At 43.0% G+C, this 26,509-nt stretch overlaps 1 long non-coding RNA gene across 3 annotated transcripts in view; it reads left to right on the top strand.

Annotated features, from left to right (window-relative positions):
* Positions 1–26,509, top strand: part of LOC132368445 (uncharacterized) — a 71,798-nt gene that overhangs the window by 18,553 nt on the left and 26,736 nt on the right. For 2 of the 3 annotated variants that reach the window (XR_009504085.1, XR_009504086.1), the window contains exons 3-4: positions 3,138–3,283; positions 15,954–16,018. This is a non-coding gene — a long non-coding RNA (uncharacterized LOC132368445). The remainder of the gene's footprint in view (positions 1–3,137; positions 3,284–15,953; positions 16,019–26,509) is intronic. The other variant, XR_009504087.1, reaches the window with a different exon arrangement.

The following is a 26,509-nucleotide window of genomic DNA, read 5'->3' as shown; positions in this document are numbered from 1 at the left end:
AACCTTTTTTTCCCTAATATTCCTCCAAGGAGTCTTTTTTAGACTTTTTCCCTCTAATTACCCCCCTACCTCCATGAAATGTTAATGCCACAGAGATACCGTATATCTGTGCCTTACACACAGATAAGGACAGTAAGATTTTTCATCCCTCCAGAACCAATTTTTATTCCTTCTGGGGGAGATTTCAGTCCTGCTGTGAATATGTATCCCAATTCATAGTATAGCTTTCCATTTATTTAGATATACTTTGACTTCTCTTAATAATGTTTCTAATTTTCTGTGTAGCAGTCAAACACACTTATTTTTAGGTTGATTCCTAGGTATTTTGGAATGTAGGGTTCATGCCCTCCTGGGTTGGCTGTGCAGCTCCCAGGCAGGCTCAGGTGAACAGGTGTGGTCACTGCTGTGCAGGGCCTCCTGGCTCCCCACCTCATTAAATCTTGATTTGAGGCACCATTTTTCAAGACCTATGGTTGAAAGTCCTAGTGGAATTCCAAACTCATTTGTCATTTGCACTATAAAAGAAAATAATATATATGGTTGTAAGTGCAGAACAGACATTTGGAAAGGAGGGCCACATCTTGGAAAGCATTCATAATTAAGGTGTAAACAACAGTGATTATTTGTTTCATGGTTTATATGAACAGTGTGAAAATGTATCAGTAGATGGCACTGTTTCTTAATAGATAAAGAAAGCCCTAAACTGGTGGAATAGGTTTGAGGAAACTATTTTTTTGTTAAATCGGAATTAAGAATAAGATAAATAAAACTAAAGAAAGTTCTGCAGAATCCCCTGTGATCTACTTCTCTGGTGAGCTTAATTAAAGTCAATGAAGACGCTTAAAGCTCTTTCACCCCCTCATTTGCGGTGGGCTGTTGCTCTAACTGTGTCTTTTCCCAGACCAGGAGAAGTAAGTGACAGCATATTGTGCAGTTGGTGTGGCCAGAATAAGATCACCCAGGCGGAAGCGCCGCGTGCCTTGCTGTGTGTGGCCCTGTGATCTGCACAGAAGGCAATGCTGGTTTTCGTTTTCAGAACGATCTGTGTGGAAGACAGCATGAAACACGAAAGGAATAAAACCCAAGCCTCCCATCACTGTGTTTTCTGTGCAGCAGAGTGGAAGATCTGGTCGCAAACCCTGCCTCTGCCACGTACTAGCTATTTGACCTTAGCAAACCATTTAATCGCTCTGACCTCAGTTTCATTACCTGAAAAACGGGGGTAATACCTACACGACACAGGGTGTTGTGAGGAGTAAATGAGGCAACATCTGTAGAGCACTTAGCCTGGCACCAGAGGGTGACAGTGTGCTATTGGGATTAGTCCGTGCTCTTTGGAGCTTTGAAAGTGGCACAGAAAGTAGACCTCGTGGGATGTCAGTGATAACTGTCGTGTGCCCAGGTGACAAACATCATCGAACCTGGCTACTTGCATCGCTCTCAGGTTTGAGCTCTGCAACCCAGGCGAATGGACTTAAGCAGTAGAACCCAAACCTGTTTGCTTCCTGGTTCCCCTGAGGAGCTTCCAGAAAGCAGCAATGCCTCGGCCCTAGAGATTCTGATTTAACTGGTCCAGGGTGGGTCAGGTCTGAGGATTCTTCAGTGGGCAGCTGCGTTGAGATGCCGGTTTACAGTGAGCCATCTTTACATGGTGTCACCTACAGAGGGTCTCAGGCTTGGGGTGTGGCCGCAGGTTCGTATGTGAGTATCCGGGAAGTGTCGGAGCCATTCCTCTCCTCCCGGGCGCTGTGCGGTCCGCTCAGGTAGCTGGCTCACAGGCATCTTTGACAGCTGGTTCTGACTGGGCAGAGGGGCAGTTAAGATATAAGGGGCATGTTTCCCCCTCAGATGTGCTCCCTGAAATAGAGAAATAAAGCTCCGTGAGCGAATCAGAGAGAACATAATGAGGGATTGTATTTTTTCTCACCTTTTTCTTATCTTTGTGCTTCTGTGCATATATATGTCTGTGTGCATACCTTCCTGCTTTCTTTCTGTCATGTGTGTTTGTTCTGTTTCTTTCTATCTGCCTCTCTCTGTGTGTCTCTGCTCTGTACCTGTCTGCATCTGTTTGTCTCTCTCTTGATTCCTCTGTTGGGGCAGGGCCTGATTTATGCACCCCACGGTTACCAAGTATATTGGTCAGGGTTCTGCAGAGAAACAGAACCATTAGAAGATGATGTATGATTATATACATATAGTTATATATGTATGTCATATAATGACATACATATATAAAGAGATTTATTATGAGGGATTGGCACACACGATGATGGAAGCTGACAGGTCCCAAGATCTGCAGAGGCAAGCCTGAGACCCAGGAGTGCCGATGGTGTGAGTTTCACTTTCAGTCCAAGTCCAAAGTCAGGAGAAGACTAATGTCCCAGTTTGAAGATAGTCAGGGAGAGAGATATTCTACCTTACTCAACCTTTCTGTTCTATTCAAGCCTTCAACAGATTAGATGGGACCCACTCACACTGGGGAGGGCAATCTGCTTTAGTCAGTCTACTGATTCAAATGTTAATCTCACCCAGAAACAGATACACCTAGAAAAATGTTTGACCAAATATCTGGACACCCCGTGGCCTGGTCAAGTTGACACATAAAATTAACTGTCATACCATAGACGTCCGTATGTCCACCATCCTAGAATTTCTGGGTCAGAAAAGTCTTAAACCAGACGACTAAGGGTCAAATCAGGCATGTCTTGTTGGTCTCCCACCCTCATGCCTATGTTACATCCAATGATAATACACCCAGGAAGCTTCACTCTGTATGTTACCTACGTGACCACTTTTTCTAGGTCATGACGAGGTATGAGGTCACTGAACATGAGACCCCTTTTCTATCTATTCTAATAGAGTATAACAGAACTAGGTTAAACATGGTTTATTTACATCACTGAGAAAATCTAAACACATTTCCTACTTGCACTGGCGATATTACTCAACTGAAAGAATTCAGCAGTTTGACTATGCAACTGCCTGAACTCACTTCTTGATTAACATCTCTGGAAAAAAAAGAGTTTCAGTTATTCGCACCCTGTTTGCCAGGGTGAACCCCAGGGCGTTTTAGTTGTCCGTCAGGAAAGAAGGTTTTCCCCAAACTCACTGTCTCCCATCCTGACATCTTTTTTTAGGTTATCTCATGCTCCTTCCTCACTGGAATTTTGCCTGACATCCCCAAACATCTAAATGCTTTATCATCCAGAACGTATACGCCCGGGCTGCTCCAGATGTAAACTGTCTTGTGGAAATACCTCGGAGTTTGAAAATGTCAATACAGGTTTGTCAGTATATAAATTTTGTGACGTTTAAAACAGAACTTTTAAAAAAAGGTTTTAAAGCAAACTGTTCTATCCAATGGGAATAAAAGAAAAGGCAGGTCCATAACTATATAATAGAAATATAATACCCTGAGCTAAAGACTATGTAATTATGCCAGTGTTTTATATTCTTTTCTGAAAATCTTTGGGACAAATTATTACAATTTTCTTGTTTTATGTGGAACATTAAAATATTTCCAGCAGTGCTGTGTTTTGGAAAGTGTAGGGAAAAAAGCAGTTTCAAATATTAAAAATTGAAAACAATAAATGATAATTTCTGTGCTCTTGCCAGAGGCTAGAGGCAGAGGTGAGGCTCTGGCACAGAGAAGGCTGAAAGAGATGCAAGTGTAAGAACTGATGGTGGAGGAAGCAGAGAGGGCGAGGCGTGGACCGCAGGAACCTCTCGAGGCTTCTTCCCTCAGGATCCTCTTGGCAATACTGGTCAGCGCTTAAACTATCCCAGAAAGCAACCGTGTGCCTCTAATCTCTAGGAGCAACTTCAGAATCATTCCGGGCCATTTCCAGTCAATCTGGCAGTATATCCAGGTCTGTGATGGGAACTGGGATAAACCGGGGCCATTAATTCTGCTGGAGTTCTTAAAGCCTCCCAATCAATTTAGGGGCAGATTCTTTTTGCCCTGCAAAGGAATCCAGCTTTTAAAATAAAAGTTGAACCAAGAGGCAAGGATGATCCAGTAACATTCTGTGTTTTCGGGCTGGCTGAGCACAAGTCAGGAATTTGGTTAGTGGCACCAAGGAAACAGATGAGAAGGAAAACCAAAGACTGTGTCACGGAGAAACGACTGATTTGCTCTGAGGAAACCTGTGTAGGAGGCCTCTAGGGATAACCTGCTTTTTGAAGCTATTGAGTGTCAAAAATAAGTGGAGCCTGGTCCGTGGTTGAGATCACTTCCAAGTGCTTCTAACTTCTGTGAAGCAGCGTCTCACAGTCGTGGCATCTCTGGCTTGGCTTCAACAGGGGCACACACAGCACCTCCTGCACTTTTCTCTGCCAGTTTCAAAACCAGAGTATATAGGTGCAAATACTTATTTCTGAGAACTGGAGGAAGCCTAGTGATTTGGGTGGTAAGAGATCCACAGAGTTATCTTGCCACACGGCAACTGCTGACTGGCGTCTTTCTCTTCATTGAACCATAAACTCCTTGCAAGCAGGGTAGCAAAGACTCTCTCCTTGACCTGACTTTAGTCAGGGTCCTCTGAGCCCTCTTCTTGACTAGATCCTGATTTGGATGCTGTCCTTATTTAGCCCACTTAGTCCAATTTAAGCAAAAATCCTGCTGGGTCAGTTTATCAAAAAATCCCCTACCCTTGATATCTAATCAAATCCCTCACCCTCAATATCTTATCGCCCTTGTCTGCCTTCAGCAAGAATACTGTTGAGTTGGTCTAGCAAGAATTCTCCTTATCTCTACTGTTTCCTCTTAGTAATTTTTCATCAACTGAAAAATTATCAATATCTTATCACCCTTGTCTGCCTTCAGCAAGAATACTGTTGACTTGGTCTAGCAAGAATTCTCCTTATTCCTACTGTTTCCTCCTAGTAATTTTTCATCCACCGTAGTAATTTTTCATCCACTGACCTTCACCGTGCTCTTTGGCTGTAAACCCCCCCTTGTCCTTGTTGTATTCAGGGTTGAGCCTGACCTCTCTCCCTTATTGCACCCTCCCCCCCCACCCCAAATTGTGGTAGTCCCTTGAATAAAGTCTTCCTTACTGTCTTAACAGGTGTCAGAATACTTTTTTTTCTGCAGCTTGACTTTGCATCTCTAGGATCAAACACAGGACCTGGATCATAATGGGTGCTCAATAATTTTTGAAGGGATAAAGGAATGAATGAAAGAAATAGGTAGCTTGGTTTAGCATTGCAAGCAGGGGCTTTGAAGACCACAGACCTGTGTTCAAATTCGTGTTCTGATATTTCCCAGCTATGAGGTCATGGATAAACTATTGAACTTTCTTATGTTCAGCTTCCTCAGCTATAAGAATGAAGAAAATAGAACCTATTTTATAGAGTTGTTTTGAGGAGCAAATGTGATAATGTGAAATGTTGGGTACTTGGTTTTTGATCAATAATGATTGTCATTGTTATTGTTATTAGTAACAGTGATGGCAAAATGACCACCCAGCCTGGGGCATGTAGGGAAGGTGTAATTCTCCATTTTTTCCAAGGATTTCCCATTTTGTTATAGATGAAATTGTGTCCCCCTCCCTGCCCCCCCGCCCAATTCATCTGTTGAAGTCTTCACTTAACAATGTGACTATATTTGGAGATAGGGCCTTTAAGGAAGTAATTAAGGTTAAATGAGGTCATAAGGATTGGGGGCTGATCTGATAGGAATGATGTCCTTATAAGAAGAGAAAGAGACATCAGAGCTCTCTCTCCCCCAGCGTGCACAGAGGAAAGACCGTGTGTAGATATAGCGAGAAGGTAGCTATCTACAAGCCAAGAAGAGAGGTCTCACCAGAAACCTTCGCACCTTGATCTTGGACTACCAGCTTCCAGAACTGCGAGAAAACAAATTTCTGTTGTTTAAGCCAGCCAAGTCTGGTATTTTCTTATGGCAACCGGAGCCAACTAGTGAATATTCTAAGGCCCACTGCTGACACTTAGCTCCTCACTATGTAAACAACCCCCTTTACCCCCTCACGTTGTAATTTCTCCATCCATCATTGCATTCTTTACTTACTCAATCTGATTTTTATCAATTCCATCTAAGCCTTTGTACCCTTTTCCAGAATTTGGCTCTTCAAAGACTATTATTATCTTCTCATCAAAGTATCTTGCAAATGAAAATTGATATCCAAAATTTTGAGTTCATAATTTTATGTGACCAAAGTGCTAATTAATTTTGTAAACAAGACTTGAGATGATTGGAAAAAATTACAGAGAATTAATGCAGATTGGGAAGGCTTCATGGAGAAGCTATATCGTGTGTTAAGGAGGGAGAGGAATTTCATTATTTTGGCCAAAGAGAAGGTGGAAGCCTGCATTTTTTGAGGCATTGAGCCCATTAATGCTTGTGATTCAACTTTTAAAAGAGCAATTCCCTTTCCTTGATACCATCTGGGGGAGCAGTTGTTCCAGTTATTTATTGCCTAACAAACCACCACAAATTTAATGGCTTAAAATACTGATTATTTATTTTGCCCATGAATCTGAAGTCTGGCCAGGGCTTGGCAGGGACAGCACGTCTCTGTGATGAAATCTGGGGCAGGCCTACTGTGGGCTGGAGGAGCCACTTCCAAAGTGGCTCATTCACGTGACTGGAAGTCTGGTTGCTCAGCTAGACTCTGGGTCAGCTGCTTGGGCTTCCTCACAGAATGGTAGCTGGATTCCAAGAATGAGGTCTTAAGAGACAGGAAGGAAGTAGAAGCTGCCAGTTGGTAAGGACTGGTCTTGGAAACTGGCATGGTGTCACTTTTGCCTTAATGTATTGGTCAAGTTGTCATGGAGCCCAGATTCTAGAGGAGGGACCCTAGACCTCTCCTCCTAATGGGACACCTGTCAAAGAATTTTGGGTCCATGTTTTAAATATGGCACAGCAGATTGTATATATCAGGGGTTCTCAAATCCTGGCTGTATTTTAGAAACACTTTGAAGTTAAAAATAAAATACCAGTGCTTGTGACCACCTCCAGAGATTTTGGTTTAATTGGGCTAGGGGAGGCCTGGGAATCTATATTAAGCAAAATTCGAGGTGATTCTGACATGCAACTTTGGTCTGTGGGTCAAAGTTCCTGTGTGCAAGGATTGGCAAAAATGAGCCTTGAGTCAAAGGGTGAGAATGAGACTCCTCTGGCCATCCGGAGCCTGATGCAAGATGACACAGCTCAAGAAGTTTGCCTAAGAGTTATCCCAACACCACTGCCTACAAGATAAATTGCTTCCAAATGAGTATGGGGAAAATCTTTCAATTAAAAGGACCTGCCATCAACATACATGTTTTTTCTCATTTCACATTTTCCCTGAAGATTGTAAATATTACTGAAAAAATCAACAATGCTGCCATATTGCCATGATCTAATTTGTCTTTTCTGATTGTGTGAAGCATTGGTAGGCATCTGGCATCACATTTCCAGACCACAGAGAACGAGCGATGTTAAACATTTATAGTGTACTTAATCATCTGTCAGAAATGTACAAAAGCATAATGTCTCATTAATAATTATTAAATCATTGAGTCACACAGAAGGAGATGTTCCCCTCTTTCCTTACATAATGACCAGTAACCACTAAAACATAGGCCATTTGTGAGGCATGACCAGCATATCTGATAGTGGAAATCTGCTTGAGGAAATTAATAAAAAATCTTATTAAGAGATAGACTTTTAGAAAGGAAGAAAACATGCGTATGGATGCTGTAATATTTAGCCAGGGCAAATAGATGCTCCCTCCCTGTTTAGAGTCAGGTTAAAATTCAGTCAGGTAATTGCTAGGAGTGAAGAAATGTGAAAGGAAATGATCTTATTTGCTTTCTGAGGTTAGATAACTCATTTCAAAATGCCCAGCTTTGGGCTTTTATTCATAAGTATATGTATCATTTTATGAATAAAAGAGATACATATTTTGATTTGGAATGAGGCTGGACTGGAAGGTGTAATTTTTCAGGACTTGGTTTTTATTTCTGATGCTGTTCATGAGGATTTTTTATTTTATAGGAACTTTTAATATCAGGCAATGTCATTTTAGCAACATATAATGCAAGAATTGAATTACATCTGTTGTAGATTCCACCCCCCATCTCCCAATATTCAGTCCAGAGTATTTAAAGATTTAGCCTTTAAAAAATTTGCAAGCTATATTTTTCTTTACAGCAGCTGATATGATCAACTCTTCTTTTTTTTTTTTTTAATTAATTAATTAATTAATTAATTATTTTTTACTGTGTTGGGTCTTCGTTTCTGTGCGAGGGCTTTCTCTAGTTGCGGCAAGCGGGGGCCACTCTTCATCACGGTGTGCGGGCCTCTCACTGTCGCGGCCTCTCTTGTTGCAGAGCACAGGCTCCAGACGCGCAGGCTCAGTAGTTGTGGCGCACGGGCCCATCCGCTCCGCGGCATGTGGGATCCTCCCAGACCAGAGCTCGAACCCGTGTCCCCTGCATTGGCAGGCGGATTCTCAACCACTGCGCCACCAGGGAAGCCCTGATCCACTCTTATTTTTCATTTTCAACCTTAAACTTTCTTCATTCTAAGTAAAAGTGAAGCTTCCTAATCTATACATGTGACAATTGCATGATCTGGTCAACCAAGGTGGTGGTTCAAGGTTGTGTGGAATTGTTATGGGTATCGCATGCTGTCTGTTTTGGCCTGATGTGGCATTCTGTGCTACCAATATTCCTTCAGTCAAACTTTTGGAGTCTTTCACACATTGCTCTTTACCATGCTAAGGCTGGGCTTTGGCTAAAAGTATTAAACACACAATATTTGCTTTTGGTGCTCATCTTTGCAGTTCTGGGCCAGTAATCAGTAACCACATTCCTTCCCGCCCTTAGTTATCCCTCTGCACAGTTGTTAGACACAGCCTTCTCATAGACCTTTGAACCACTGTGGATTGAAGCACTTGTTAGTTGCCACTTACCAGGAAATCGTCAGAATGTCTTGTGTGTGTTATCACGTCTCCCAGAGGTTTTGGGAAGGAGGACCACGTTTAAAATGCCTCTTAAAATTTGGTAAGATTTACTTTCATGTTAATTTGCCTGAACAAATGAATAAAAGTCTTCTCCTCCATTGTCCATAAATGATTTAAAGCATTTATAAGGATACATTTAATTTTTTAAAACACCATAAATAGGATTAGGTGAGAAACAAGAAAGAAATGTACTGGTGGAGATATGAAAAGGGGCCAGGAATGAAGGCAAAACAAAAATGCAGACTATACAATCTGTTACTCTTGAAACAGATGGGCCTCAAATTGTTCTGTAAGTATTCTAGAGACTAAATGAAAAGGAACATTTGCTCGGTTGTACTATTCAGAGTACATGAGAATAAAAACAAACCCATCCCTAAGGAGAGGCACAGTTCATTCTGATATTATGGCAAGAATAACATTCCTTCTGGGATTCTCTCTAATGAGCACACTGTATAGTGCAGCAGTGTCCTCAACCTCCTCCGTGTAGACACCTGAGGCTCCACTGGTGTGTCTCTTGTGTTTCTCAATGTAGACTGATGGCGTCACACCAAAGCCCAAGTCAGTGAAAGCCTTTGAGAATATGAAAGGGAGAAAGGCAAAAGACAGTCTTAGTTCACAAATTCCTGCTGGTCTAGCTTAATTCAAGAGTGGACCTTAGAATATCTGGATGGAAGGATAGATTTTACACATTCTCCATCATAATTTTTTCTCTAAACTGAGCTTTTGATAAATACCAGAAGGCAGCAGCATGTTTAATGTTACACTTGCTTAAGGTGTGCGCATTTTGTGTCACCAATTAAGTATGGACCCAAAGGCCCTAACGGACAGTGGCTGGGGGTAAAAAGTTGACACACCCTGTGAAAACAGGTGCTGAGAGAGGGCTTACCTGAATCAATGTCCATTCCACTCTGGTAAGAGGTCAGCTGAAAGAATCTCTGTGTGCAAGAGCCGAGGGCTGAATTGTGTTTTACTATCTCTAAGCATTTTTGCAATTACTGTTGCAGGAACACGAGAATCAAAGAAGTAGGGCTGACAAATGATAATAGTCAAGGTGAATCATTGCCAAAGGCAGAGGGAGTGAGGAAGTAAGATGGCTGATTTGTGCAGATTCTAAGATGCATCTAAATGGAGCTTTCTGGCAAAGCAGTTGATTTACTTGTCCCTTTATTCATGCAATACGTAAAAACACATGGTTTAGTTCCGTCTATTTTTTTCATTCTCACCTTCCATAGGTAGATTGATCTCCCTATGCCTTCCACTGGAGGTTTTGGAGCTCACTATTTGTTGTATGGCTTCTCAGCGCCAGTTACCCTCAGAGAGCAGGGTGTCAGGCCTACTCATATGGTCATATAAAGACTTCAGTCCTATATTCTGTTAATGACGGAGGTCCTGGTGTCAAGGAGAGAATTGTTTCCATTTTCTTGTATTTAAATTGAGTAATAAGATAATGGCTAGGAATTACCATTAGCAACACAGATATGAGAGGTCATTCTAACTTCCTCACTAGAATAATTGTTGGGAAGCCATAGTTTTATGCTGAATGATTTTGGGACCTAATTACTGAATGTGAAAGGCTGTTTTTAAAATGTCAGTAATGGTAGAAAAAGATCCTTTATTCTTAAAGACCAGCCGGGAATGAGCAGTACAAAATGTTCTCATTAAAATTTCCCTTCTCTTTTTGAAATAGATAATCAAAGATCCTGGCATTTCTATCATTTTAGGAGATGTATACATATATGAGGAATGGCACATAGGAAGACTCAGATCTTTACGACACATGGAAGTTCACAGAATAAGAGAAAATTCAAAGTGGAAGGCAATGTCTAGACCAGCCTCCTCATTTTGCAGATGAGGAAGCAGTGATCTACAAGGGGCGCATTACTTATAAATGTCGTAAGTTTAATGGCAGAGCAAGTATTGGGTCCAGGGTTCCTCTTTCTGAATCTAGTGGCCTGTCAGTGGTGCCTAGGAGATGCTGGCTGCCCCATTCCTCCTTGCTCCTATAATGTCTACTTTGTTGTTGCCATAATATGCCCAGCCCCAGTGAGACAGATGGTGACTATCATGGTAATGTTGACTGAAGAAAATGCACAACCTAAAAGCGGAGAGTTATGTTTTATTCGGCGAACTTTCTGAGGACTTCAAGCTCAGGACACAGCATCTCAGATAACGCTGAGAAAACTGTTCCAAAGAGTCAAGGGGGGAGGGGGAATCAGGATACACAGGAGTTTTTGCAACAAAGGCCAGGTATTCAGAACATCAAAAGATTACTGTTAATTAAAGAAAACCAGACATCTCAAGTTAAGGAATTTAGCTCTTCTCTATGTATGGGAAGATGCAAGAGTCTGGGCTCACTGAAATCATTCTTTTGACATGCACCTCAGCTATCTGGGGCCAGTATCCTGTGTTTTCTCATCCTGAGTCTCGTCAGGGTGCACCATGGGGGTGGTTGCAGGGGCTGACTGCTAGATGGGCTTGGCAGTGGGCAGCCCGTTTGTCTCCATCCTGAGTTCCCTCAGAGGTCACCATCCCAGCAGCTGAAATGTAATGGCTTGATGGCTGCAACAGCCTTTGTTTACTGGTATGGCAGGCAATATTTTAGTTCTCAGGAATCACGTTCCTCTTTGCTAGTGGGTATGCTGTGGACTATGGTATATGAGAGGCACTTTGCTGGTGCCCTTTGGAAGAGTTTTACCTCCCTGACAAGATGAGGCACTTGAGATTCGAGCCCTTTTGCTAATACTTCCCTTGCTTTCTCTTTCGGACACTCTCATGGGACGATGCAAGGCTTAGAGCTGTGACAACTCCCCTTGCGACCATAAAAGGAGATTGTTGCCTCTGTATTGAAGTCTGCAGACTAGAAGGAGAAAATTAGTCTCATCCTTGTGGCCATCACTGATCTCTGAGCAAGCCTGCGACTGACTCATCTTCTAATTAGGTTAGCAGAACATTCCTTTGATTTAGGGCAGGCAGGAGGGTGCTTGAATAGACAAGAGGCCCATGTGTTTGGAGAGCGGTGAATGAGAGGGAGTACAGAAGGAGGTGAGGTTAGGAGGTAAGGGGAGACCAAATCAGATAGGGTTTTGTAGCTTGTTAGGGACTTTTAGCTCAGTGAATGGGAAACCATTGGAGACGTGTAAGCAGAAGCATGCTGTGTTCTGACTTATGTGTAACTGAATCACTCAGGCTATGTTGAGAATAGACTGTTGAGGTCAAAGATAGAATCAGGAAAACCTACTGGGACTCTATTGACATAATCCAGGGGAAAGATGGAGGTAGCTTAGGCTAAGACAGTAGTAGTAAAATTGTCTAGAAGTCATCAGAATCTGGATACATACTAAAGGTAAAGATAATAATGAATCGACGTAGTAAGTAGAGAGAGAGACATAGAGAGAGGTAAAGACAGATAGAGATAGAGAAAGAGAGAGAGAGAGAGAGACACAAGATTTTGGGCTTGAGTGATGGGAAGAGCAAAGTTGCCATGAACATGACCTAGTTGGGGTAGACAGCAAGAGGAATGAAAGTTGGGATGATCAGAGGTTCCATTCTAGACATGTTAAGTTTGAGGTGCCTATTAGACTTAATGGTAGCCAATAGTTAAATTGGCTGTCAGATCATGATGTCTGGAGTTCAGGGGAGAAATCCATGCTGGAAACGTAAATTTGCAAATTTTTATCATATTGATTGTATTTAAAGCCATGGAGCTAGATGTGATCTGTAAGGGGCTAAGTATGGAAGGGAAAGAGAAGAGATGCAGACAATGATCTCTGGGGTGCTCCAACATTTAGAGGTGAGGAGAAACTGGAGTCTGAGAAGGAGTAACCAGGAAGCTAAGAGGAAAACCAGGATAGAGGGTGATCCTGGAGGGCAAACCAAGAAAGTGTTCAAGGAGGAGGGAGTAATCACCTGGGCCAACAAAGTCAAGTTGGCTTAAATCCCCAGCCAGGGTATAAGGGGATACTCAGGGTCTCCTTCCAATATTTTCTAGTGGTCTTGGGGGTGGTGGGGAGGGGGAGAAGGAATACTTGCATGTCTTCAAGTTGCCTCTGACACCACAGTCTTCTAGTTTAGACTTCTTAATCTCTACTTGCGTTTTGACCACTCCGTACACTGTCCCATTTTGCTACCACATCACTATACTGGGGACTTCCTTGACCATCTCCTCTCTCCAGTCCGCGTGTGTGGCAGACTGAATGGAAGATTTAGGGCGTCTGGGCGGGTGACATCACAGGGCAACACAACATTCAATGGAATGAATCAGCCAGGATAGGGTGGGTTATGCTATGGTAACAAACGACTTCAAATATCAATGACTGAAACGAAGAAATAAAATTCTTCAGTTGGGCATGTAAGATTTATGTATTTCACTTTCTGTACATTTTGCCAAAAAAGAACTGCAAACAAATATTGGGCTCTACTTAGCAACAGGCATGCTGAAGTATTTAGGGATGATATGTATTGATGTCTGCAACTTACTTTGAAATGCATCCAAAAAATAAAATATATTGATGAGTGGATAGAAGGATGAAAGGATGGATAGGTATGTCCTTTATAACCTAACTTGGAATCTTATGGAGCACTGCTTTCATACATTCTGTTTGTGGAAACTGTCACAGAGACTTGTTCAAGGTCAAGGGGAGGGGAAATAGATTCCAGCTCTCAATGGGGGGTGTGGCAACATACTGGACGAGTATGTGAAACTAGAGATATTGCTGCGGTCATTTTTAGAATATGCAGTCCGCTGCAGCTGCATCTAATCTTTTTCTTGATGGGAATGTGTATAACAGCAGTGCTAAGGAAGCCTCCAGCAGCTGAGGTGATGCTTGGCCATGGTGTAAGGAGTGATAGAATCGGACAGTCTGATTAGGTAGGCAGGACATATTTATTATTCCCAATTTGCATATGCGGAAACTGAGGCACAAGAGTTGACAAATATGCCCAAGGTCATGTGCTTTCATAAAGGAAATACTGGAAGTGGTTTCTAGTCTCCTGAACCTCAGCTCAGCTCCTGAGACAGCCAAGAGATTCTCACCCAGGCGTGAGGCATTTCCTCAACGTGAGGCAGGAGACACAACAGAATCTCCACGAGTGGAACCTGAGAGCTTTTATCTATCAAATGGAAAGACGCTTTTTAGAAAAGGTGAAAGATTCTGTATTAGATCTTACTGCTGCAATTAACTGTAGAACGTTTTGTTGAGTTCTTTGATTCTAAAATCTATTCATTTAACCAAGAATCCTTAATATAAAATCCCAGATTCTGAAGATTTTAGGAAGTGTACTTGAATTTAATGAGGGAAAGAAAAACCTTTACTTCTTAGAGTTAATTCCTTGAGGAGTTAGAGGTGAATTGATGAAATGAGTTAGTGACTTACTGCTTTCCCCTCGTGTCTGATTTCTGTAAACCTTTAGCGATTATTGAATGAGAAGAGTACTCTCTTTCCTTAGAGATCTTCAGGTCAATAAATGTTTATTGAGAACTTTCTATGCGCTAGAAACTGTGTTATGTATTGGGGGAACACAATACACACACCGTAGTATCTCCTCTGAAAAAGCTTACACGTAATTTATTTGAACGCCAAACAAGAAGTGCTGTGATATTTAGATATGTACACACTGCTTATGCTGGTATTGAAATTAGTTTGGGAGGGAAGGGACAGTCTTGCAGTAGAGGATGCTGGACAGAGTCAAGAAGGAATTGCAGGAGTTCCCCAGGCATAGCTGGTGGGAAACAAGCAGAATACAACTGAATCTTTTGGAGCTTCATGCAATCCAAGATGAACTGGAATGGTAAAGATGATGAATAAAATGAATTTCCTCTCCTTCTGGTGTAGTAGGTTCCATTTGTCCACATCAGTGGATTTTCTTAGCCAATGTAACCCTCCACCTTCATGGATTGGATAGGGAACTCATCTGTTTTCTCATTTGCTTAAAATGAAGAAAAACATTATAAATACTTAAAATGAGTAGCATCTTTCAAATCCTCTTTGTTTGGTTTGTAGAGCTGAAATTTCCGTACTTGATCAATATTAACCTTTCAAGTTGGTTTGGGTTTTGGATGCACGGATTACTTAGTCTTTAAGGACTAATTACTTTGGTTCCAGGGAGGGATTTGATTCCGCTTTTAAATGTGTTTCTCTTTGTAGTCTCCTCCTAAACTGGAAGATGGGCTGTGTCTTGCTTTAACAGTAACTTCTCAGTTTCCAACAAATTTGATGTGTAGCCACTAGGGAAAGCAGGATGAGGATCTTCAGACAGAAATTCCAGAGCCTCAGCTTCAGTTACAGGCTTTGCATCCCTCTCTCCTGCGGTGCTTTCTGAGCTAATTCTCAGAGGTCTGGCCTATCTCAGGTTCTAAAATGTGCCTGGATCACCACCACATGTCATGGCAAGATTGACACATAAAAAAAAGCCAGTCACAACTAAAATGCCCAACCAGAGAGGAATGTCTTCGTAAGTTATGGCACAACCATGCTATTAAACGCACTGCTGTGGCTAAAGCGAATGAGGTAGTTCTGGGTCTTCTAACAGAGAAAGATCTCAAAGATGTACTGTTGTGTAAAAAAAGTGAGCTGCAGAGCAATCTATGACACCATTTAGGTGACAGTTACTCCCATGAAACCGTACTGTATGTTTCATGGGTCCACATACGTGGATGTAAATGCAAGGAGAAGCTCTGGAAGCAGAGATGCCAAAGGGTAGCAATGGTTGTCTTCAGAAGACAGGATTGGGGGTAATGGCCAAGTAGGAGTTGGAGCTTATTTGTTATAGTTGAGAGTTCTTGTTACTCAGGGAAGAGACCATACTCATGAACTACCCATGTGACCTTAAAAACTAAATAGAAGTCAGTTGGAAGTGACTGTTCTAGGCAACGGTTGCCTTGGAGGGGGTTTAAATTAATTGAACAAGGAGGCCATTAGACAGATGTGGCTCTACTGCTGCAGCGCTGTCAGTGAGGAAGATGTTTTTCCTCTGCCCCTCTAGGTCTTCTGGCTGGTCCAAGATTTAAAGTGACATGAAACAGATTAACAGGAGAAGATCAAACAAAGGTTAGTAACACGTATACATGTTACAATAAGTAACTCGCCCTCATCTTAAATACCATCTTCAGCTAAAGACAAAAGAGGATGCTGGGGGTAGGGGGTTGGGACTTCAAAGGGGAGGAAGGCAATTCACAAGGAGATGGACTAGCAAATGTTTGGTAGATAAAGGTCTGCTAGACTGGGCAGAGACAATGGGACACACAGTGGACTTTGATCTCTAGGCCCTGTTCCGCCCCCCTAACCTCGCCCATATTCCTTGCAGATCTCTCTGGAGATGGATGTATTCGGGGAACAGGCTCTCTGTCAAAATTCTTTTCGGCAGTTAGAGGCCAGGTCAAAGTTTCTTCTTCAGTCTTTTGGGCCTTGATTGTTTTCAGCTTGAAATAACACACATGCATGCCAGAGACATTTTGGGGTGGCAAGTTTTGCTCCCCTTCAACGGCAAACCGAAATCTGAGCTTGTAAATGCCTCAAGGTTATGAAATCAAAATGTTAAATGCTAAAGACAACCAATCACAAACAGCCAACTAGGATTTAAGTTTTAGCCAATCAAATAATTTCCTTTCTTTGTTCTTGTGCTTTCTCTGTATAAATCTCTCCCCTGGCTCTTGTTGGAGGAGCTCTTTTAACCACTTTTGGTTTGGCACTGTCCAATTTGAATCAATTTTTGCTTAAATAAACTCTTAAAACTTTGAGTAAGTCTTATTTTTTAATCGGGGAAAGGTTGAGACCCCTCTCAAATGCTGGTTCTACTGCCCATGGCTGTGTTAATTTAGCAAGTCACTTATCTCCCGAGACCAGTAACAACAAACTTGCAGGCTTGTTGTGAGAATTATGTTTGATAATTTATGAAAAACACCAGGCTCTTTTTCTTTCTGCTCATGAATTTTGGATCCTGGCTTCATGGCCCCATCTTCGGTACTGGCCTTGGACTTTTCAGGGTTAGATACCCACCTGGAGTCTCCTGAGTTCTGTTGTTTTCAGTTCTGGAAGCCCGTGCCTCTGGTTGAAGGTCCCCTGGAACTTCTGTCGAGAGAATCATTCTCCCATTCCCCCTCCAGTCACATAGAAATCTACCTGCAGGGTCATTACCTCCCTGGGGTGGAGGAGGTAGCCTCACACATTGACATCCTGTATCATTTATAGTCTCACCCATTAACACGAAGAGGGATGTTTTCAGTTCTCACACATTCTGGGGCATAATTCTCCTCTTCCAGTTGTTCTTTGTATGGGAAGTGGCATTTGTAAATCAATGGCAGTTTTGCCTGAGAGCAAACAGCAAAAAGAGAGCCAACAGTGCCTGCAGATTTGTTGGGATCAGGTACAAAGAAGGCAGACTTTTCTGGGGGCAAATTGTCCACAGTGACTTCCAGTAAGAGGGGGGCTGCTACCTCTTCCCGTGAGAGAGGAGACACTCCCAAGTTAGAACACTCGGCTGTCAGTGGGACAACACCGCCTGCGTGGGACAAGAATAGTTTAGTTTCGTCCTTTATACATATTTTGTTGTTTTACAAAATCATTTCCCTTTGGAACTTTCCAGGATGATGGGAAGTGTGGATTTTTAACCCCTTTTGTTTTCCCTTACCCTGCTGCTCTCTGCTTGAGCCTCCCCTTTCGACACTGCTAATGGAGCGATTTTGCTGCCGGCTTGCTGATTTACAGAATATGTTTGAGACCCAGGTTTCTTATTATCTTTATTTCTTGTTAATAATATGAAGAATATGAATTTCCTGTTGTTGATTGAGATGAAGGCTTTTCTGTGGATGTCTTTGGAAAAATGAACACTCAGCCCAAGGAGGTGTCCACCCTGACTTCTAGAAGGGTTGGCTTCGCCCACAAGTGGTCCAACAGCTGTAGAACAGTAGGAATTTAGAAAATCTGACCCAGGAATCGGCACTTCTTCCTCATTCTCTTGCTCTATTGCCTGAAACTTCCACTGTTAATGAAACCGTGCACCTCAGATTGGGACTTGAACCTATGTGCCAGGATTACAACCTGGCCGAAACTTAGATTGGAACTTGAACCCACAGTCTTTTAACTGAGATCACACACCTGGTCTCAGGACTTAATGAAGCTCGGGTTCTTCATGTCTCGTTGCAGAAAGAATTCAGTGAAAGACAAAGTGGTAGGTAAGAAGTGGATTTATTTAGAGAGATACACATTTTATAGACAGAGTGTGGGCCATCTCAGAAGGCAAGAGGCCCCGAAATATAGGTGGTTAGTTTTTATGGGCTGCGTAATTTCATAGGCTAATGAGAAGGAGGATTATTCCAATTATTTGGGGCAAGGGGCAGGGATTTCCAGGAATTGGGCTACGGCCCACTTTTTCGCCTTTTATGGTTAGCCTCAGAGCTGTCATGGTGCTGGTGGGTGTGTCATTTAGCATGCTGATGTATTACAATGAGCCTATAATAAGGCTCCATGTCCACTGGAAGTCGAATCTTCCACCATCTTGGACCTAGCTGGTTCTGACCAGTTTTTGTCATGTCCTATGGCTATGTCGTTGCTTTAAAGGTTGTGCCCTGCCCCCTTCCCTCCTGTCTCATTAAGAGTCTTACCCAGGGGTGATTCCAGTAAAATGCAAGATGTGTTCCTGGACAAAACTTGGGTCCACTCACCCATGCACAGCAAAGCCAATCTACTGACACCAGGCTGTGGTGAAGGAAAGTGAGTTTGCTGCAGGACACCAAGCAAAAAGTCCAGGCAGCTAGTGCTCAAAAAGCCCAAAGTCCCCAATGGGTTTCAGCAAAGCATTTTAAATGCCAGGTGAGGGAGGGGGGTTGCAGGGTATGTGATCAGCTCGTGCACAATTCTCTGATTGGTTGATGGTGAGGAAACAGGGTAGTGTCACAGGGGTCAACATCATCAATCCTCAGGTGCAGGTAGGTCTGGGGGCTATGCGTTCATGGTCATCAAGTAGTTAATTTCTTTCATTCGTTGGGGGTTTTAGCATCTGTAAAACAACTCATGAAATGTGCATCAGATACTATTATCTGGTACTTCAGAGAGGAGCTAAAGCAGAGGATATGGGGGTGGTGTCTGTTCTGGGAAGGCCCCAGAGGGTCCTGCTCCGTTACAGATGGTCTAGGAAGGGGAGTTGATCAAGTCAGAAATCTGCAAATGGTATTTGTGTAATTCTAGTTCCCAAAATGTTCTTTAAAAATAATGCCTGAGGGACATGGCATTAAATATCACCTGTCAGATATTAACAATATAAATCTGCACAGTAAATGTTTAAGATATTTTCAAGTAGAGTTGCTGACATTTATTTAAGTACATGTTTTCCACAATATACAATTTTCAGGTAAACTCTTCCATTGTCTTGAAGGATCAGTGTTCTCAGAGAATATGTTCAGTGACACTTGTCAACAACCTGGTGGAATTGTTAGGGAACCGTTGACCAAAATTGCCTGCCTCCCCAGCTCAGCCAGCCTGCTCTGGGACCATGGGTCATGCTCAGTCCTGACTGCCCTCCCCAACTCGGAAGCAGGCAACACAAAGCCCTAGGCAGATGGCTGAGGGTATCATCTTCTAAGACCTTTTGACTCTTCGACCCCAAGGATTTGCTGGGAGAAGTATGTGGACCTCAACTTATACTACATTCTACTGCATGGGGAATAAGGTTTCAGCAACATTTTAGTAAAAAAAAAAAAAAAAAAAAAATTCAAATTCTGTACTCCAGAGCCTGTGGAAATAGAAGAAATGGTTCTAATGGAAAATCATAATGCACCTAGCACGCCGTATGGCACGAGTCACACTCTACCCCACTTAACTCCCACCATATTTTTAAATAATATCAAGAAGTAATAGCTCATTTACAAGACAAGCGTCTTGTGGGCAATTCTAGCTGCTTTAGCCTTTAGCATTTATAGCCTCCATAACAGAGTTAGATGAAGGATAAGGATGTTGGAAATAGAAATTGGATGAGCCAGCCTGCAGTGTCTACCACAGCAGAGTCAGGATTTGAACCTGGGCTATCTGACTCCAAGACCTATTCCCTTAGTCATGATTTCTACAGACTCTGCTTTATTTGAAAAAAAAAAAAAAAAAAAAAAAAGGTCAACCAATGAAACTTTAAAAGAGCTAAGTTATAAGAGTGAAGTTGAGAAATGAATGGACTATTCAAACTGGTTAATTGAGAAAACTTCATAAGGAGGCAAATGGGGGTCTAGATGAGAAAAGGACTGAGCCATTTAAGGAAAGAGAAAAGGAAGGAGGTGAGGTGGGGAAGGGGAGGAGAAGAAGAAGAGAGAGAGAGAAGAAAGAGAAAAAGAGAGAAGGAGAAAGAGGGAGGATGAGGGAGGGGAGGGAAGGAGGGAAGGAAGGAAGGGAGAAAGGAAGAAAAGGAGGAAGGAAGGAAAGTTTGGGTTTAGTGTATAATTCCATTTGGAATTTATTCTATATAAGTAATATAAGGATCCAAGCTTGCCAGAAAACTCTGAAACAATTTAATAGTTGTCTATGGCTTGAAGGGGAGTGGGTTTCACCACCCCAAAATATGCCAAAGATAATATTTGGCATGAGGATTATTTTGAGCTTATCAAGGTCAATGTCTAGAGGAAACAAGGTTGTACCTGGAGAAACAGGCGAAGTGTCGAGGCTGAAGAACAAGATGAGAATGGAGAACAACAGGTCAGCACACCTGAGAATAAAGGCATAGAGAGGGCCGGGAAGCAGTGTCTAAGTGGCGACTACACATGGCACTCCAGCTCTCAAATGGCCCTCATGAGCTATGCCGGGTGTGCGCAGGGCACTGGCTCACAGGAGGGATGACGGAGCAGGCAGAGGCACTGGCCTGATAACCCTGTGTCACTGAGATGGATTGTCACCGTGGGGCAGCCACCAAAAGATTTTCTCTATGGGTCTCAGTTTGTTGACAGCACAAACATATATTGTCTGCTCTCCTTGCCTATTTCCCTGGATTCCTTTTTCTAGCTCTGCAGAAGCTGTTACGATTAAATGTACCTTGGCTTCACCATGCACCCCCTCCAGGCATTTGAATGGTCTTTTTATCACCCCAGGCCACGGAGCATGGCTCCTTAACCCTCTGCCAAAGATCACTCAGTGAATGAAGCCAAATGCAGTTCTTTTAGAGCTGTTGTTGACACGGTGTAGGAACCATTCTCTGAGCACAATGTATGGAGTGTTTTCCTTATCACTGGGCCATGAAGGCAGCTTAAGTGGAAAGCTGGCACTTGCGGTTGGATGACTGGCTTCTGGCGTCTTTTCTCCCCATAAGGTAAGAACTTGGATACTTTGAAAGATGAAGAGAAGAAGTGCTCCGTTATTTTTCGTATTCATACTGGAGGCCTGTGGTCTGCATTCTGCGTATATGCATCTCAGAGCAGACTGCCTGGTGCATAATTCAAATTTGGAAACAGGCACTGTGAAAGCCGTAGAGAATGCGTGCATTCTCTAAGCAGGTAGAACGTTCAGCATCCTTGCCCTCTTGTACTGGGTTTTATTTTGCATCCTGCTTTTTGCTGTTTGCTTTCAGAGCCTCCATGTACAGTTGTAAACTAGGCTTATAAGTTGTGCAGGTTGTGCACTGCAAAAAGGCTCCTTGTCTAAGGAGACTCCATTATGTTGTATACATTGTGGCTTTGTGTACTTACTACACAAAACCTGGAAGATGGCAATAAGTGTCTTGTTCTAAAAAACATGGAAAATATTCTGACAGATGGCAGTGATGTGTGATGTGTCTTGAGGAAGGGGTACTTTTTTCTTATTTGTACAAAGTCCCTTGATGAGCAAACTTTAGGGAACTTGAAAGACAGAGAGGTTTTCTCCCTTGCTTCAGTATATGAAGGTAGCCAGGTGTCTGTGTGGCCCTACCTAGGTATTATCTGGTGGTAGCTCATCGAAATGACGGGCAGAGGGTCTCTTAATGGGAATTGAGGAGGCAGCCCTGGCTTGGCTCTCTTGTTCCCCAGAAATGTGAATGGCTTTCCTATGACCAGGGAGAGATTGGGAGTGGTGGTGGTCTCCATGAGAAGTGGAGACCCAGGTCCTGATTGTCCACAGTACCCTGCATGGAACGGAGGCTCCACAGAGCCAAGGTTGCCGGGGGGGGGGGGGGGGCGGGAATGGAGGTGCTTGGAAGTCTTGGCAAAGGATCTCCGAGGCCCACCTTGGTACAGACCAGGGACATTCCACCTTCTAAACAGGTCTTGCCAAACTGAGCACTGAGCATCTTAGTAGTGTTAAAAAAACAAAATTCAACGAGTAAATTTTAGGATCTAATTGGCTTTATTCAACAAGTCACAAATCAGGCAGCATTCCATCTAGTAAATAGAAAAGGGGCTCTGAGGAGCTGTACAAAATTAAGGCTTTTATAGAACCTAGAGGGAGAAGGAGGTTATTAGCTAAAGAAAAGAAAGGATTGTTTCCAGCAAGGTTACCTCACTAGTGCTGATCAGGAACTGCAGTTAAGTCTTAGTTTGCAGTACTGGGGGCAGTGGCCCCACCTTGGGCCTGTTGTTTCCTTCTCTCCCTCCTTCTCCCCCTCCCTCTCCTCCTCCCCCTCCCCTTCCCCTTCTTCCTCTTCCTTTTCCCCTTCTCCTCCATCTCCTTCTCCTCCTTCTCCTTCCTCTTCCTCTTCCTCTTCCCCTTTTTCTTCTTCTTCTTCTTCTTCATCTAATCCATCTTCTTTTCCTCCTCCTCCTTCTTCCATCAGCAACCAATAGGGATGTAAGAACATGGATCCCTTCCTCAAATTTTCTGCTCTGTGTAAGCCATTTCTCCCTTCCTAGGACTTATGTATGAACTTACATGATATTAGGCACCTTACCTAATTAAATCTAAACAAAAAATAAAGCAATGTGATGTTACTTACACCCAAGTCCAACGGAGCAAATTTATATACGCTACACCTGAAAACAGATGGTGCATTTAGCTCAGAATCACAGTATGTCCAAAGCCAGTGCCAGTCACTGGAAGCAAGTGTGACTTTGGTAAAATCTGTCTTTAGCGTTCTGTTTCTTTCCTTAGAAAACACACTATCTCATTTAGCTTCATTCGCTTCTTCGTCCCAGGAACCCAGCCTGCCTCTGGTGCATGTTGTGCTGCCTCAGGTCCCCCTTCTTGCAGGAAGCAACCCACACCCTCCTTCTTGCCTCAGTCCTGACCCTGTGTAAGCGTACGTGTCCTGTGACAGACACATCCCTTCCAAACTTACCCTCTGACAACAAATCAGGGGAGAGGCATTAATGACTTGTGGTGAATTAATAGGTTACCCTGCTGTCAAAGACAAAAACAAACCAGAGACCCAGTTAGCAAAGGCCATTTATTCCTAAGCTAACAGCAGCACTGTCACTTTCCTTTCAGCAGGGGTTTGAAGGGGCTGTATAGGTTTTATAGAACAAAAGGAGATGTCTTGAGACAGTCTCTGACTGGTGAGCATTCAATCGGCGTGGCTTTCTGATCGGCCTTTAAGTATATTTTGGTAGCCTTTAAAGAGTTCACTATCCGTTTTTACATGACTGGGGAATTTTCAGGTTGGGCAGAATTGGAAGGGCTTTTCTGCCTTTCCAGGGCTATCTAAAGATATTTCTTAACTCTGCAGGGCAGAGTGGGCTATCTGGGTGTTGGTTGGTGGGAATATGGAATAATATCCTCCGAAGTGAGAAAGAACTTTGAGACCAAAAAATGAAGCAGACAACTCCATAAAGTGTAATGGTGATTTTCATTGCAGGTAACTTCCATACAGGCAGGACCGGGCAGAGGATGGTTCAGATGCGTTCACAGCTTCACTCCACACCGCCCAAAGGGGTACCGGGGATTTAAAGGGTCCAAAGCTAGAAATAGAACCTGACTACCAAGGGAGAAACACATCTGTGCCAACAGGAACCAGGGTTTTTTTCTTCCCCCAGGGGTCTCATTACCATTATTCCTCAAGGACCATTAACCATCTGCATCTGTAAAAGGCATTCTTCCAGTTCTCCTATCAGGGGAATGCAAGGGTAAAAGTTGACTGGGAACTTATCTGGCTTGGGTGCATTCCTTGTGAGTAGGCTAAAGCCCAGTCACGCAGAAAGGGGAGGGGGTAGGACTGCGGGCCTAAGATGGAGCGGACAGAATAGAGTCAGTGTGGTTCAGCCACACACTGGGCCTGACAGAGACCAGGCGGGGCTTCTTTCCTTTGTGCGAGAATGTGTTTTTCTTACTTCTCAAGAAATAGTTTCTTACTACTGGGATTCTATCCCTTCCTTCTGTCATATTTCAACAGCAGCAACAACAGCAATGATCATGAAAGAAAAAAAAATCTACTGAGTACCTACTAAGTACAGATACTACGAGGTAAATGTAATGATTCCCGTTTTAATGAAAGAGAAACTGGGTCTCAGAGGGGTTGAGTGAACTGACCAAGGCTCTTCAACTATGCAGCTAGCCAGAGTCAGAACTGAGACTGAAGCCTGTTTGGCTCTGAATACCAAGATCTTTCAACTGTACCATCTCCTCCTTGGGTAAAGCCAACCAGGAGAATGATGGCAGCAATTGGGGGAACTGTTCTGGGTAAAGAGCTCCACTAACATCTTCTAGATCAAACCTTCTCTTTGGGCCAAACTATAGCAGCCTGCACATAGCTCTAGCTTTGCATGTACAAAGTGTCTGTTCTGAAGTTTAGCATTCTTCGATTTCAGCTGTGGTTGCATTAATGAAAATGCCCAAAGTTTGTTTAGGAAGAGGTGGAGATAGCTAGAGGGCTCTAGGGTCTGGAAGGTACAAGTAGACTGTGACAACCCAATTGTTACTAAGTGCATTTGCTACTGGGATCTGCCACCAAAACCTTACATCTTGAGATAGAGGGTAGAAAAAAAAGGAAACTTTTCTTAAACTTTCAAAAGGAAAAAAAAAGTAGCAGTAGAGAAGAGTACCAAGCTTCAGACATTTTCTCCATTACTACACAATTGAGTGCATTTCTTCTAGAATTTTCAGCTCAGTCACATGACTCCACACCGTCCTTTTATGGACCTATTGCTGCAGTAATTTGACATTAATGTGAGATGATAGGGCACTATGTTGAAACAGCCTCCATGGAGTGGAGAGAAGTGATAGCAACCATCCAAAAGAAGATAATGTTCTTTTTAAGTGTGTGCCTGATGGGACTTGATTGTACCGTACATGCTGTAAAAATTTCTCCTTCTGCCACTCTTGCATCCTTGGGCACCTGATACCCTTGGATCTCAGGTGTGAAAGCTTTACTGAAAGCTCCCTTCTTCACACCCCTTAGTGTGCATACTTGGAACGGGGTGGGGGCAGACACTGGAGGATACTTTCAGGAACTCTTTGGCTTTTCATCCACCACCAGGATAACTCCACCTGCAAATGGGGTATGCCATTAGTACTTAAAAAACACCCACGGAAACTGGTTTTAGTTACAGCTTGGTAAGGGGCACCTCTGGGGGCAAGAAGGGAAGTGGAATCAGATGTTCAGTCAGGGGAGGGGTAGAAGAGTTAGAAGTTCCTGCCACCCCACCCAGATGCCTAATGAATGCAGATGGGAGACAGGAGACCAATAAACAGACGTCTCTGTTGTTTGTGAATTTTATTGTGGAGGAGAAAAAGGTTACCATGTAAATTAGAGCAGAAAGCCAATACAAATTACTCATTACTTTTTAACTGCCACCAACCAATTAATGTTCTTTTCTCATACTTAAAAACTTGTACTTCCCTTCCCCAGAGCTTTTGAGTCATACTAGGAAGGTGCAAAATATATTCATTCTCAAAGCATGATGACTCTCAAACTCTTGGGCATGAGCCTTCATCTTAAAGATACTCAAGGTGTACAGAACTAGGGACCCCCATGTTTCTTAGCCCACTTGTGCAAAGCAATGCAGGAAGGAGGGCTCATGGTTACATTGACAACTATCTGGTGGTTCCTAACCTAGAAAGCTGAGATCTGCTCACTCCTACAAACTACTCAAAGTAGTTTTGTATTAGCCAGATGTCTGCCGAGGTCTCCTGACCACTGAGATTCAAATGAAGTTGGCTCTGATCTTGTTCCAAATTCAGTAGGAAGTCAGAGTCATTCCCAGTCTTTTGAGGGATTCTGGGAGAGGGTGGCTTACATTTCTGCTGGTTGCCTGTGGCTTCAAGCCTCTGTTTCCCAGAGTAATTCAGTTCACAGAGCATGTTTCTGTCCTGCTCACGCTGTCATGTTCCAAAATTCATCATCTGAGCTGTAGAACTTGGCCTCTTTCCTTGCTTTACAACCCTGTGCCCCAAAGCCCAAGGCCTTGAAGTGGTAATTGACTTCAGTGAAGATTTGGGAAAATAGAGAGAACTGATACTACAAAAATCCAAACAACCTAAAATTGGACAATATTCTTTATAACCCCTTCACCATTTTCACCAACCCGAGCTCCAGCTTCACAATGTGTTCTTTGGCGTTTCTCACTCGTTTTTTTGCTCCCTTCCTTTATCCTGTTTATTTCTCTTCCCTCCTCAACTCCTGTCCTCTTCCCACTAAGGAATAACAACAGGAGAAAGTCCAAA

The sequence above is a fragment of the Balaenoptera ricei genome, chromosome 7, assembly GCF_028023285.1.
Source record: "Balaenoptera ricei isolate mBalRic1 chromosome 7, mBalRic1.hap2, whole genome shotgun sequence".
NCBI classification, from domain to species: Eukaryota; Metazoa; Chordata; class Mammalia; order Artiodactyla; family Balaenopteridae; genus Balaenoptera; species Balaenoptera ricei.
Note: the sequence above shows the minus strand (reverse complement) of the source record. Positions and strands in the feature narration are given on the sequence as shown.